Source organism: Carassius carassius, chromosome 39 (assembly GCF_963082965.1).
Source record: "Carassius carassius chromosome 39, fCarCar2.1, whole genome shotgun sequence".
Taxonomy (NCBI): Eukaryota; Metazoa; Chordata; class Actinopteri; order Cypriniformes; family Cyprinidae; genus Carassius; species Carassius carassius.
This window is the reverse complement of record NC_081793.1, coordinates 21,813,780-21,829,340: the sequence shown is the minus strand read 5'-3', so window position 1 is coordinate 21,829,340 and position 15,561 is coordinate 21,813,780. Positions and strand designations below refer to the sequence as shown.

Here is a 15,561-nt window from a genome sequence, read left to right as displayed (position 1 = left end):
AAACCACAGAGACTATAATGAATTCTAGGGCAGCTTCTACGAGACGCTTATATGTTTTCAAATGGAAACTGTTTACGGCCTGGTGTGGAATTCGTAATCTGGATCCGGTTTACTGCCCAGTGGCTTCAGTACTGGAGTTCCTTCAAGACCGTTTCTCTGATGGAGTAACGCCAGCCACTCTGAAAGTTTACGTGTCAGCCATTTCAGCTAACCACGTATATATAGATGGTGCTTCAGTGGGCCGTCATCCGCTGGTCTCTCGTTTTATACAGGGTGCACGACGGCTGAGCCTTTTCCGCCCGTGCGAGTTCCTTCATGGGATTTATCCATTGCAAGGTTTATCAGGGCATCCGTTTGAGCCCTTGGAAACTATACTGGATAAAATCCTGACTTTAAAGACAGTTCTTCTTGTGGCTTTATCCTCCCTCAAGAGAGATGGGGATTTACAGGCTCTTTCTGTTTCGCCCTCGTGCATGGATTTTGCACCAGGCTCTGTGAAAGTATTGCTGCAACCGAGGCCTAATTATGTCCCTAAGGTCGCTTCGAACCCTTTTAACTTTCAATAAGTGGTCTTGGAGGCTTTAGCCTCTGCAGAGGCTGGGTCAGGAGATCTGAGTCTTTGCCCTGTCAGAGCACTGAAGACTTATGTTGATCGAACAGCCCCATGGCGTGAGTCTGACCATCTGTTTGTCTGTTTCGGACACAAGAATAGAGGCCATGCTGTCACAAAGCAACGCATGTCCCATTGGCTGGTGAAGGCAATATCTTTAACCTATGAGGCGTGCGGACTCGCTTTGCCCTTAAGAGTTTGCCCCGGCCGTTCCATATTTTGATAGCGTTCTTCTTCAGTTCATGAAATCTGAGCGAAATAGGGTGCGGCACTCAGGTGTACGATGAGTACGCATGCGTGGGGCGGTGCCAATCGCTATTTGGCCAATAGGATTGGCGGGAAGGTATAGGGCTTCAGACATTCGTCACACCGAGAGGTGTTCCCATACGGTGACGTCACCGCAGCATCTCGTTCCCTATTAAGGGAACCGTGGTTACATACGTAACTGAGATGTTTCTGTTCCTTTACAAAAACTCCGTGGATTAAAGATAATTTATTCAACTTTTATTCATTGATCGCTATAAATTATTTGCTCTAAGCTGTATTGCCTCATCTTTCGGAAATCTGACAACAATTATAATTACATTTATAATTTATAATTTTTGTGAAGTAACGTTAACTGCAAAATTGCTCAAAAATGGCCAACATTTGTCCAATTAAAAATGTTGCAGATTTGGTTTCTGAAGCTTGTCGTGTGTACCGGGAAACATTTGACGGAGATGATGCACATGTTGCAGTTTGCGCTCCTGGACGTGTGAATTTAATCGGAGAACACACAGATTCTAATGAAGGATTTGTTCTCCCAATGGTAATGACACTTTTTGACATTATTAAATCCGATTAGTCAGCAAGTGTTGGTAAACACTTGTAAAAAAAAAAAAAGGTATAGATATGTTGTAACATATGTAATTTTTTTGACGTAAAGTAGCGAACGAATCAATCTTTTGAATCGACTCTTAGAAATGAATCATTCTTGAAACGATTTACAAAACGGGTAGTATTTTATTGACACATTAAACTTTTTTCAGTCAGGAGATTGAATTAATAAGTAAATTAATTTTAGTATTCTATGGTGTAAAGGAAAATTATAATTATGTCATAAACGATTTTATGAATCATGAAAGTAAAAAACTGAACAAAAAAAAGTACTCTGGGGCTAAAATGTATCACATATTCACGTATGCTTTATAATACATGCTTTATAAACTTTTGATGGAGTTATTATGTCATGACATAATATACTGTAAGCTGCATTATTATTAGCCATTATTATTCAGTAATTTGATTTAAACCATTTGAAAGAACCAATTCCTGTAAATGAATCAACCTTACCAGCACTAATGCAAAGTGACCCAATGTTACTTCAATTATATATATTATATTTTCTATTATAGATAGTAGATTGCAGACGTTGCCAAGTTACACACTTCCATCTCTCCTTATAAATGGGAATTAATGAAATGAACAAGCAGATTTTCTTCTCAAATCAAAACACACTGCAATAATGCACTGACTAATGTTTGTTTGAATTAGGGTGACCACCCGTCCCGCGTAGCGCGTGCGCGCACAGCGTTTGAAGCCGAATTCATGCGTCCCGCAAATTGAGACTGTGTCACGCAAAATCAATGCTTGTTCAAAAAAAGTTGATGGCTCTATATCCTCGAGCCCCAGGCAGCCAAACGAACATTACTTGACAGTTCAGCACGCTAGCCTACTGCGAGAGCGGGAGCGAGCGAGTTTGAATGAGAGATGAGGTTATTATTTCTGTTTTAACGTTTTTCCTACATTATTTATATTAAAATATGTTATGTAGGCAATAACTCAGTTTACTATTTGACTAATTTACTGAGGTGGCATCGTTGTTAACTTACAAAAATGATAATTTGGTGGATAATTGACATTTTTCCGTTAATAACAGGTAGTGTATTCCGATGTAAAATTAACAGTCGACTGTGGACGCTCAACAACCATCTTATCTGAGCTCAAAACGCTGCTTGAGCAAGTGTCAAGATACTAAAAGTAATAAATACATAATTATGAACGTTTATGTATGTTTATTTTTGTTCTCAGTACGTTATTTTAATAGCAATTAATGATTATGAACATAAAAGCATTACAAAATACATATATTATTACTATATAGGCTACTATCGATGAAACCACAAAGCTGACGCGGGAGGTATGTATAACTGCAATATAAAGTAATTTTGAGTATTATTGCTATTAGTATTATTTTCTAAAATTAGGTAGATGTAATATAAAAGTACACATGGCAATGTTTTTGCAACAGCTCCAAGTATCACGCGCAGTGTAGGTTATACGTCACTGTCCGAATCCGTTCACTTATTTATTTATTCACTCCTTCCTAGTAAACTCAACTGCCATACACTATATGGGATTAGTGAATGAGTGAATTCCCTTCCCTTGAGTTGTGATGTTAGACTTTTTTTTTTTTTTACTTTTCCTGTGGTGTTGAGCAACTACAAATAGCTAAAGTAGCTAAAGTAAATCGTAAGTGGAAGTGCATCTGTCAATTCTGTCATGAGCATACATCAGCAATTACACATGTTTAGGGGAATAGGGCATTATTAATATACCATGTAAGGTGGTATGTGCTAGAAATGGGTAAACCACTATCAGTGAGTCTGCCCATGGGGTGTCCCACATTGTCCCTCAGAAACGTACCCCTTGTCCCCCCTTGGGCTTATTAGCAGGTGGTCACCCTAGTTTGAATGATTGCAGGCCCTGCCGATGGTGACCGTTATAGTGGGCAGCAAAACTTCTGGCCAGAAGTGCTGTGTTGTAACTCAGACTGAAGCTGCTGATGAGCCCAGGGTGGTCCACTTTGATCTCCCAAATGAACTGACCCCACTTTTAAGAGGGCATCCAAACTGGGCCAATTATGTAAAGGGAGTTGTACAGCACTACAGAGGTAATCTTTTGCCATCATTTTTGTCTATCTGGCAAAAAAGGGAAGTAATGAGGAAGTGTACACTTAGTCTCTAGCACGAAATGTGACCCTAGGGACCCATGCCGAGAACTTGTCTTTGGAATAACTTTTTAATGCAGTGTTTCCATTAACTTAACTTGCAAAACATACAGAATAGTTCCTGAGAAAGTACACTGTCTTACATTTACATTTATATTTACATTTATTCATTTAGCAGACGCTTTTATCCAAAGCGACTTACAGATGAGGACAGTGGAAGCAATCAAAAACAACAAAAAGAGCAATGATATATAAGTGCTACAACAAGTCTCAGTTAGGTTAACACAGTACACGTAGTATGGGATTTTAAATAATAAAAATAAATAAAAAAATAAAAATAACCGATAGAATAAAAAAAAAAGAATAGAGCAAGCTAGTGTTAGAGATCTTTACACATACACACACACACACATACAATTGCATAATAAATGAAAAGAAAATAGAATACAAAAAGATTAGAAAGGTAGGTAGATTTTTTTTAAGAATAGAATTAGAATAGTGAGTGTTAAAGTTAGAGGGTCAAATAAAGATGGAAGAGATGTGTTTTCAGCCGATTCTTGAAGAATTTCTTCAATTTCTAATTTCAGCCGATTTCTTGAAGTCTTCTTACTCTAAAAGTAAATATAGATTGAAAATATACTTTGAATGGAGTACATATAAATCTCATGCATGTATTAGCTTTCACAAATGGCCAAAGCTTCTGTTTTTTTACAGCACGGCCCATCCCTGGCTTCAGAGCTGTAATAGCCAGTAGTGTGCCACTAGGAGGTGGACTGTCCAGCTCAGCTTCACTTGAAGGCTGTGTACACATTCCTGTAGCAGTTGTGTCCAGGAAGGAACTCCTTCTGTCTGTCACACTCATTTTAAATGGTCTTGGTCTTTTTTTGATACCCCTATCCACCTTATTTTTAATAAAAGGAGGAGCACAGCCATTTGTAACTCGAATGTGCAAGGCTTCTGGTGTCATTGACTTCCAGCTTTTTTTAGCTGTCCAAAAAACCTGTTATGCTACTTGACATTGCAAACTGGTATTTCTTATAATAATAATTCAATGTATTGTCCTAATAATAAACAAAGTGGTTTGTAGTGTAAATAGTTATACTGCACTTTGTTATTCTTCTAGTTATTTATCTATATTGGTTAATGAATCTGTAGTCTCACACATTCACAGAAAATAGCTTACTTTAAAAATAAAAGTACCAAGTAAAAGTACTAATGGAACAGCAATAAGGAGTTCTTTAAATGCATATACTGTAAAACTAAATTGCTTACTTATTTGGTAATCTGTGAATAATATGTTTATATTTTTGTTTTTTGTTTTTTTTGTATTATTGTTTTTAATTTTTAATTCTATTCAGTTACACTACTGTTCAAACATTTGGGGTCAGTAAGATTTTTTTTAGAGGAAATTAATACTTTTATTGAGCAAGAATGCACTGAATCGATGAAAAATGACAGTAAAGGCATTTATAATGTTACAAAAGATGTAAATAAATAAAAGGTCCAATATTTTTTTTAAATTCTCTATTAATCAAAGAATCTTTTTAAAAAATGTATCACAGTTTCCATGAAAATATTAGCAGCAAAACAATTTCTGAAGAGTCATGTGACATTGAAGACTATTGCACTGGCTTCTGAAAATTACATTTTAAAGTATATTAAAATGGAAAACAGCTCTTTCAAATTGTAATTTTGTGTAGTTTCATGGACTTCAAAAAGAATCTTCAAATCCAAGAACTAACCTTCTAATGTTTTCTGGCCGTCCACAGATGATGGGGATCAGGTAGCGAAGGCAGTGGCCTGTCAGCAGGCTGAACACACTCATGCTGCTGTGCCCTGTGGCATCATGGACCAGTTTGTGTCCGTTTTGGGTAAATAGGGCCACGCTTTGCTCATTGACTGTAGGTAAGTAGATTTGCCAATTCAAATTCTTCTATCCCATTAGAATTAATCAATTATACTAATTTGTATGCGCAAAAAAGGCTGACAAAAATGTTTTTATAATGTTAAATGTTAACTTTTTAGATCTTTGGAGGCCACTGGTGTCCCTTTGGCTGACCCTGGACTTGTAATCCTGATCACTAATTCCAATGTTAGACATTCACTCACAGGAAGCGAGTATCCTACCAGACGAAAACAATGTGAGGAGGCAGCAGCCCTTTTGGGCAAGAAAAGTCTAAGAGAGGCTACTTTGCAAGATTTGGAGGGTAAGAGGAACAGAAAGATTTTAAGCGGATACCATAATTTAAGTCTTTAATCGAGGTAATTTCATTATAAATACACTTAATTTATTCCTAGCTGCCAAGGATCGATTGGAGGGTGTGACATACCGTCGGGCACGTCATGTGATCGAGGAGATTGAGCGCACAGCGCAAGCTGCCAAGGCACTGAAGAGAGGGGATTACAAAGAGTTTGGGAGGCTGATGGTGGAGAGCCTCAATTCTCTTAGGTAAACATCTATAATCGAAGCAAGATTATCATGTTGGAAGTCTTACAGAAGTCAACTCCTTTTAAACATTCCAGGATTAGAAGAGCTTTTCAGTGCCTGAATTGTTATTTGCTTAACCCATTTATTAAATAGGTGGGGTTAACTGTCAGTTAAATGGATTTTAATTATGTATTCTTTGTCTGGGGTTAATATTGTTTGTTTTAGGGATAATTACGAGGTCAGCTGTCCAGAATTGGATGAGCTGGTGGCGGCAGCATTGGAGGTGGATGGAGTGTTTGGGAGTCGGATGACGGGGGGAGGGTTCGGTGGATGCACAGTTACTTTGCTTCAGGCTCATGCCACGGAGAGAGCAGTCGAGCACATTCAGGTTTTTACAAGTTTAACATCCTCTGTGCATCTGTGTATGGCAATTCATCCAAAGATGTGTCTGAACTGACTGAGCATTCTGGATGTTTTAGAAATATTATTATTTCTTCAGAATTTGTAACTCAGTACCTGCACTTGTATTTTCCATGATATTATCTAAATTAACATATATTAGACATTCAGAATTCAAGTCATGATATTAATACGTTTCTGTTCCCTTACAGAAAAAATATCATGGATCTCCAACCTTCTTCATAACTACCCCATCAGAAGGAGCTCATGCTCTCAGTCTGTGATTTAAAAAAAAAAAAATCAGTGCTAAACCAGTGATTTCAAATTACTTGAAATTTACTGGGATCTAAATTTTTATAACTAAACAGAATATATATATATATATATGTGCATTTTGTACAATCTTGCACTGCGAAGCCCAATTCCCACAATGAGTAATATTTTCAATAAAAAGAATTTATGTAACAAAGGAGTTGTGTTTGCTTTTATTGACTTAATAATGCTTATAATGTTTGCATACAATAAACATAGCTTATCCATATCAAGTACATGTATAAATAATGTACTTATTAATATTAATAATGTGAAGATGAAGAGTGAATGTACAGTAAGCATAAGTATAACATTAGTTTAGCAATGACGTGTGTACTTCATATAAATAATGACATTTCCAAAATAAAAATAAAAAATGAAATTAATAATAATGAAAGCTCAAAATGTTTTGAACGTTTTGCGACATTAATCATTTTAAATCATTTTATGATTTTTTTTTATTTAACTTTATTTTCAGTGTAATTTTCATTAGACTCTCGTGAATGTAATACATTATTTTATTTACATTTTAAGACGGCATAACAAGTATGATGTGTATCTCTAATGAGTTCTGTAGTGTGCGCGCCCCCTGCTGGCCGCGCGCTGAACTGTCCCGGAAGGCGTTTGTTCAGGGAGGAGCAGTAAGAGCAGCAGGAAACACTTCACTGATAATCCTCAACCACTAAGTCCATACACAGACCTCGAAAGCGAGGTAAACTCAATTCGAGCTTGCTCTTCTTCACCGCCTGCTGGTGTTTTCCTCTTCACCTCATGATAATTGCGCAAACCCGCTTGAATCGTGGACAGTGCCGGGACATCGGGCCGCGGTGAATCAGGTGAGTCCTGCCCGGGCCTGTCGACTGCTGCCCGGCCACAGGTGTTTCCACTCACCGGCTCTAAAGATGTGTCTCAAAACGTACTGAGATGTCTATATAGCGAGCAAGCAAATATTAATATAATGCCTACAAATGCTGTCTAGCTAGGAAGCTCAAGAAGTTTTGACTTAACTTACAGCTCTGTATGAACTTAACATATGTTTTTTAATGGGGTACAAGCTGTCTGCTGGCAGTTGTTTCCTCCCTTCTTTTGCATTTTGAGTATTGGCAGGTTAACTAATGAATAACGTTCAGTCTAAAACGAAACTAACACCTAGTTGTGACCATGTTCTCCACTGTTGTCCGCTCTATCATCAAACTCCACCGGTCTGAACAGAGAATGTATTGTTAGTTTCTGGTCACTCCGATCAGCTGCTGTAGCAGATATCTGTCCAGTACTGTCAACATACTACCGCATACTTTCAACTGTGCGAGTCCAGATGGAGACTAAAATGTCAAACTTAATCTACTAGCATTTTAGCCGATATATATATATATATATATATATATATATATATATATATATATATATATATATATATATGGGTGATTCTATAATTGGAGATACATTTTGCATTTCAATAAAAAAAAAAAAAGGTTGTCATACAGAACCATTGTTTAAGAATTACCTTGAAAACACTTTAAAGACAGTGCTATACAAATACAGATAGTTTATTATTTTCTCTATTTTATCAAAATATCACCTGTTCATAGTTTTTCTCGTCAATTCTGTTACGGACGAACAACCAAATATATAGAAGTAACAGTACATCAAAAAAAGATAAATCTTTTTAGTTTCATTTGTCATGTAGTCCTTTTATTCAGGCCTTTAAAACAGATATTAAATGTCATATTTATACAACTTCAAAATTAGATTCACCCCCAGGCAATAGTGGATTATCCAAAGGGTGCACTTGTTTTTTTATCAAATTACTTGAACATTACAGGGTAGAGATAAAACTATAACATATATCTTACTCTTGCACAATATAAAAATAACAATATTAAGTAGTTTGATATTTCAATGTATTATCTCATTAATATTCAAGATGAAAGACTAAAAACAGAATTGACACATCTGGCAACAGAATTGACGGGGGTAACAGAATTGACCCAAACCAACCAGAACATGCCTATAACAAGAAAATAACTGCTGAGTTCTTGAGAAATACTCGACCAGATCCCTTACGAAAATTAACCATGGTTTTACTACAAATAAAACCAAAAAACCATGGTTACTATAGTTTAACCATGGTAACCACAAATTAACCATGGTTTTGCTATATTAACCGTAGTTTAACCATGGTATTTGTAGTAAATCTGTGGTTATACAAATGGTAGTCAACATGCCAAAAAACCATGGGTTACTACAGTTTTACTATAATAAAATCATGGTTATTTTTCGTAAGGGATATCCCTCTGGATCTCTACATGCCGTGTCGCAACCTTGGTCGGAGGTGAAATTAATCTGAGGATGTCCTCATGTGGGTACCAATGAACATCTTCATGACCAGGCCAAAAGAATCTATTTTTTCCTATTTGGTGCATGCACTTGACCCTCACATGAGTCTCATTGACCTCCAGGATGGTACCAGGATAGATATTATGGTCATATGTGAGGACACACCATTGTCCAACCACATCCTGGCTCTCCCAGTGTATGTCTGTCTGTTGGTCTTCATCTCTCTCTTCAACAGCTCTCTCTTCTCCAGCGGCTCTCTCTTCTCCAACGGCTCTCTCTTCTCCAACGGCTCTCTCTTCTCCAATGGCTCTCTCTTCTCCAACGGCTCTCTCTTCTCCAACGGCTCTCTCTTCTCCAACGGCTCTCTCTTATCCAACTCTCTGCTTTCCATTTAATGTGAGAGGATCAGCAGGGAACTTGAATGTCTTTGTTTGGTGGCACTGGCACACCAACTTTTGCTGAGTGGAACAGGAGCAACTCACATCCCGGTAAATTAGCTGATATGGGAAGACCGTGACCACTTGGTGGATTTTTATGGTGAAGGGTACGACAGGAAGTGACTTTGGCATCACCTCCATTGCGATAATGGCATGTTCTTCAATGTAGAACAGCTTCACTGGATGATGGTGCATCCACCAATGCTTGAAAAAGTTTTTGTGCATTTGGCACATCTTTCCCACTGTTAGCTAATGCGTCCGCTCTGCGTTTCTGTGTGTGTGTGTGTGTGTGTGTGGCTATAAACACCCATTATGCCTTTTTGTGTCTGTTTGCATCATTGTGTGATTGTAACCAAGGCAGGGGCAGTGTGAAAACCAAGAGATGGACATTGGTCAATTCTGTTACCGTACCTTGGTAACAGAATTGACAATAACAGAGTTGACATTTTTAGCATTTTTTACTAATAGCACCACATGCTAGCATAAAGGCTAAGAGCACATGGCCTGATACTAAAGATGATTTTAAAAACTTTTAATACCTGCTTTTGTTAATAGCTTTGAACTTTGCTTTCCCTATGAGATTGTTGAAACAGTTTTGACATATTATATAAGAACTCTTGGTGCAAGTGCCTGTAAGATTACATGGCTTCAGAGAGAACAAAACACATACCTCCTAGTTCTTCAGAGTTTAATACCAAAAGGGAAGTGACATCATCTTGCGTTGCTTAGGATACTGATGCGACAGATAAGCATAATTTAAAGAGACAATAACATGTAGTAACAGAATTGACACAGGATTTGTGGATTGGTATTTTTCAACAATAAAAGTTACTTTTATAAACAAATTAATTTAGCATCATTTGGAAACTGTCACCAATAATAATTTATAAACAAAAATAATTAAAACCCCAACCTGAAATTTGTAATTTAAAACATGTTTAATGCATATTTTACCCTTGTTTGAAAAAAGTACCACCCACTAAGGACAGTATGATATCATGACTTTCAACATCATGAAATAGCTTTTAAAATAAAATATTTTCTAGTTTTACACTCTAACATTTTGTGACTCTTAAAAAGAATTTAAAAAAATAAAAATGTGTTTTTGGAGTAAAATTTTGGTAAAGCTGTTAAAAATAAATGGCTTCGGACTTCAAATGTATCTCCAATTAAAGAATCACCCATATATCTCTGATAACGATATGTCTTTGATAACGTGTATATATTTATTAAGTATATATAAATATACACATGCATGTATATTTAATAAATATGTTAAAAGTATATATATTAAAAACATTTATATATTATAGATTTTATGAATATAAATATGTACATGTAAATACATGTAAATATTTTCAAAATATATGCTGTATGTGTGTGTATTTATATATACATAATAAATATACACAGTACACACACAGATATTATGTAAAGAAAGCTTTTATTTTGGATGCAATTAATCATTTGACAGCATATATACACACACACACACACACACACACACGCACACACACAGACACTTGTATTTTATGCTAAATAGTTTCTAAATGCTCAAAAGATCACTTTAATTTCTGTTTTGGGCTCTGTTTAATCGTTAAACTAAGTTACTTGACCAGCAAATACTATTATGAGACCCCACAAATAGTTGTATTATCAGTAGATCAGATAATAAAGAACCGGTTAAGTTAAAAGGTGTGGATATTTGCTAGAATCCATTGGTCAGAATAATTATTTTTCAGTTTTAGAAATGAGACTATAGTGTCGCACCTGGCTTTGAGTGTAAAGTTGAAGTGCTTTGGTAAGGACTGGGGAATTGGTTGTCCTTGGCATAGATTGGTGGAAGGCTGTCCCACCGGTCTGACAGGTTGAGAATCGAAGCCTCCGCCTTTCATACTCTCATGTTGCTTCACACACAGCCATGTTCCTGATGTCAATGTTTCTCTGGTCTGTAAAGCAACTAAACTTGAGTCATAAGCCTTCATAGTTAATGTACTAAGCATATTTTTACCAATTTCGGCTAACAGTTGTGCCATAGACAATAGCGAGATTATGAATGGTTGACGTCATCTGTAATTAATCTTGGGTCATTTCGTTCAGTGGCTGCAGAGCCAATGCAAAGATCTCAGAAAACACATTTAAAATTGTGAAAAACCAGACTTGGTTTCAAACTTTCAAACCTGTCATGCTTGTGTTGACACAAGGATTGACCTGAAATACGTGTCAGAGAAGGATGTTTTTGTAAAACACAATGTCCAGGAAAAAAAAATCCACACTTTTAGTCTAGCAGTCTTAAGTTGTTGCCAAAAGACTTAAAAATACACTATCATTCAAAACTTTGGGGTCAGCATGATTTTTTTTTAATAAAATTAGCCCACCCAGAGTTTTTGAACATTAGGTATTAGCTGTGCCTTGTTTGACAGCTGTTTGTTTCAAAGTTAAAGGAATAATTCAGCCAAAATGGAAAATTAAGCCATAAATTACTTACCCTGAAGTCATTCTAGGTGTATATGACTTTCTACTTTCAGACAAATTTAGTTATTTTAAAAATTGTCTTTGATCTTTTAAGCCGTTTTTGCTTCCTTTTCTATCATGAACAAATGTGACAAACGTCATTCTCCCAGAACTGATTCGTTTACAACTCTGAGAGCAAGTAAGATTAAAGTGATAATTACATTTTGAATATGCATATTTTTCTTACAAAAACGGAACGGAATGAAAAGGACTTTGTTCACCACCCGGAGCTGTTTGAGACCCTTTTTTTCAATGGATGCACTTTTTAGTCATGGCCTAATGGTTAGAGAGTTGGACTCGCAATCAAAAGGTTGTGAGTTCAAGTCTCGGGCCGGCAGGAATTGTAGGTGGGGGGGAGTGCATGTACAGTTCTCTCTCCACCTTCAATACCACGACTTAGGTGCCCTTGAGCAAGGCACTGAAGCCCCAACTGCTCCCCGGGCGCCGCAGCATAAATGGCTGCCCACTGCTCCGGGTGTGTGTTCACAGTGTGTGTGTTATCACTGCTCTGTGTGTGTGCACTTTGGATGGGTTAAAAGCAGAGCACGAATTCCGAGTATGGGTCACCATACTTGGCTGTATGTCATGTCACATGTTTTTTTTTTAATCATGAACCAGTGGAGTGCAACCTTTTAAGTTGCATCAAACGGCTTGAAAGATCAAAGACAATTTTTTAAATAACTAAATGTGTCTGAAAGAAGAAAGTCATGTACAACTGGGATGACTTCAGGGTGAGTAATTTATGGCTTAATTTTCATTTTTGGCTGAACTAACTATTTAGGCCTCGGTTTTATAAGAATGATAATGTTCTTGCTCATTCGCATGTCTGCTGTTTCATATTTTATGTCTCTGAAGTTCAGGGAAATTGAACTTGTTGCCATCAGTTAATGAAGAGCTGCAGATAGATGATGACTGTTTATAGAAGTCATTTGTAGGTGTGGTGCCACTCTGTATTTAGCTTTTACCGGACTTTACACTGGAGCAGCAAATGTCCTGTATCAATTGCCTCAAGTTGGTTACCAGTCTGATGTATCACTTTGAGATGTTTGGGTATAAATGTGGTTTTTACACTTCATGGCCCTTCTTAGAGAAGACAGGAAAGGCTTAAGTCTGGGGACTGACATCCTGTGGCAGGACACACCCCGTAGTTATAGACAAGATCTTATTTTTACATTTTCACAGAGAGGAAGAGAAGGTAAACAAAGGCTTCTCACTTCCACAGCAACAAACGGTTAGCGTGGGTGATAGCATGTAAGGAGAGATCAGCTTTACAGTGACCATTAAGAATCAGAGGAAGTTCCTTCACCAGTTCCTCATCCTGTCCAGCTGTTCTTTATTTTTAAGCACTATGGACTTTTGTCTGCTGGTTGTCTGACTGGGATGGACAGTTTTGTTTAAACAAAAATCGCTGTCGTCTATGATCTTACCGCAGGTTTTGGACTTTGTAATATATTGAGTACCTGCAATATCATTATGACAGTCTTGACTTAATCACAATACACAGGCCTGTCGGTCCAGAGCTGTGCACTATGCATTGCACTTAGTCGATGATAAAAATTAGTTTTTACGCTTTACCTTTTTTTGTTTCCTGACATGCATTGGTTTTTAATATTGCATCATTTTAGAACCGGTATTCTGCTGCATAAATTCCAGCTATAATTGCAAATCATAATAAACGAAGTTTTCAATAATGTTGATAATACATTTAAAAAATGTGTTTTGTAAATAAATGTTAACAGTTATTATAACGATTAAAAGCAGGAATATTTTTGACACTTCAGTTGAAAATAATTTAATACTTTTATTAAGTCATTAGATGTTACATTTGATCAAAAGGGACAGTAAAGACATTCATAATTTTACAAAATATTCTTTATTTTTCAAATGTTGTTCTTTTGAACTTTTCCACAAAAATATTAAAGGGGTCATATGATGCAATTTCAATTTCTCCTTTCTCTTTGGAGTGTCACAAGCTCTTGATGCATAAAAAAGATCTGTGAAGTTGCAAAGACTAAAGTCTCAAATCCAAAGAGATATTGCTTATCAAAATTTAGTCAACCACACCCCCCTAAAACTGCTCGTTCTAAAATGCCCCCACATCTCTATGTCACTATGTGGGAAGATTTGCATAACGCCCAGATGTTCACGCAAAGAAAGAAGGCGCATCTTTTATTTTCGTTGTAGTGTTGTTGTTGCCGCCCACTGCCATGTCATATAGACGCTGTGTGTTTGGTTGTGAAAGCGAAGCTTCTTTGTTTGGCCTTCCAAAAGAGGACGATATCTGCTTCGTCATGCCTGGAACTGATCCGTGCTGGTCGCTGAGGAAATGCATCAACTTTGCACTGTGGATCGCCGGATCTGCTTTCACCATGTACGAAGCGGAGTCCAGCCCGGGGTCATCACATGTGGTTGCCACAAGCCCAACAGATGCTCACTCAAACCAGCCTCCACTCACTCTAGGCCTCCGGTCTCCGCTCACTCCGTGACGCTGTTTTCGTTGAGAAAGGGAAACTACTACTTCTGGCCTTCCAAAAGAGGACACGACTAGAAATCATGTTTATAATGGGTTTTAATGTTTGTCTTGTCGCTCCGGCCAGACATGGCATCACAATATGTTAAGGGGCGTAACATTTCTGTCACACACTTTAGGTATATAGCTGGCCAATCACAGCACACCTCGCTTTTCAGACCGATGAACCTTGTAAAAATCTATGCATTTCAGAAAGGCGGGGCATAGAGGAGAAACCATCATGTACAGTACAGTGTGGAAAATGTTTCATTACACCAAATACGCAAAATAATTTTCTTTTTGGTAGCATCATATGACCCCTTTAAATGCTTTTAAACATAGATTTAAAACACGCTTTGATTTGAAAGAAAACAGTGCATCCTTGTGGTGGTGGGGGGGGGGGGGTGATACAGAAGAGCATACGCATCAAATATATCATAAAATAAAATATCTTAAATTGTCTTCCGAAGACAAACAAAGATTTTACAGGTTTGGAACGACATGGGGTAAATGATTAATGTCAAAATTTTCATTTTGTGGTGGAGTGTCCCTTTAAAGAGCCCCTGTTATGTCATTTTAAATATTGCCTTGAAAAAAAGAGTCTTCCTTCAAAAATCCTTGCAACCCAATCTTTTGAACAGTAATGTGCATTTCAAAACGTAAAATGTGTTTTAAATAATATTGCAAAGTGCATATTTGAACTACTGCAGAAATGCAGTTCTTATTGTTTAGCCCTGATGCATGAGTGTCTGTGTTTATTTAAATCTCAGAACACATTGACTTCTGGTATCCTTAAAAGATCTTTTCAGTACTATACTTGCACTATCTGTGTCATCAGCTTGTGGCGGTTGAACTGGTTTTCATTTGCATGGTGTTTTCTCCCTCAATCAGGGTGTAGCTGAAGCTCCTGTCAGACTCCTAATTTGATGCCATGAGATTTATTTCAGGTAGACTATTACAATTTAAAATAACTGTATTCTATTCCTGTAATGGAAAAGCTATTTATTTCTCCAGTCCTTCAGAAAA

The 15,561-nt window shown here is 37.1% G+C and overlaps 1 protein-coding gene and 1 pseudogene across 2 annotated transcripts in view; both read left to right on the top strand.

Annotated features, from left to right (window-relative positions):
* The first annotated feature begins 1,068 nt into the window (after window positions 1-1,068).
* On the top strand, window positions 1,069-6,895 carry LOC132121093 (galactokinase-like; annotated as a pseudogene).
* A 453-nt stretch (window positions 6,896-7,348) lies between these two features.
* The window catches only part of LOC132121622 (LLGL scribble cell polarity complex component 2-like), a 38,417-nt gene continuing 30,204 nt past the window's right edge, over window positions 7,349-15,561 (top strand). For both annotated transcript variants that reach the window (XM_059531213.1, XM_059531212.1), the window contains exon 1: window positions 7,349-7,574. The gene's annotated coding sequence lies outside the window, so the exon portion shown is untranslated. The remainder of the gene's footprint in view (window positions 7,575-15,561) is intronic.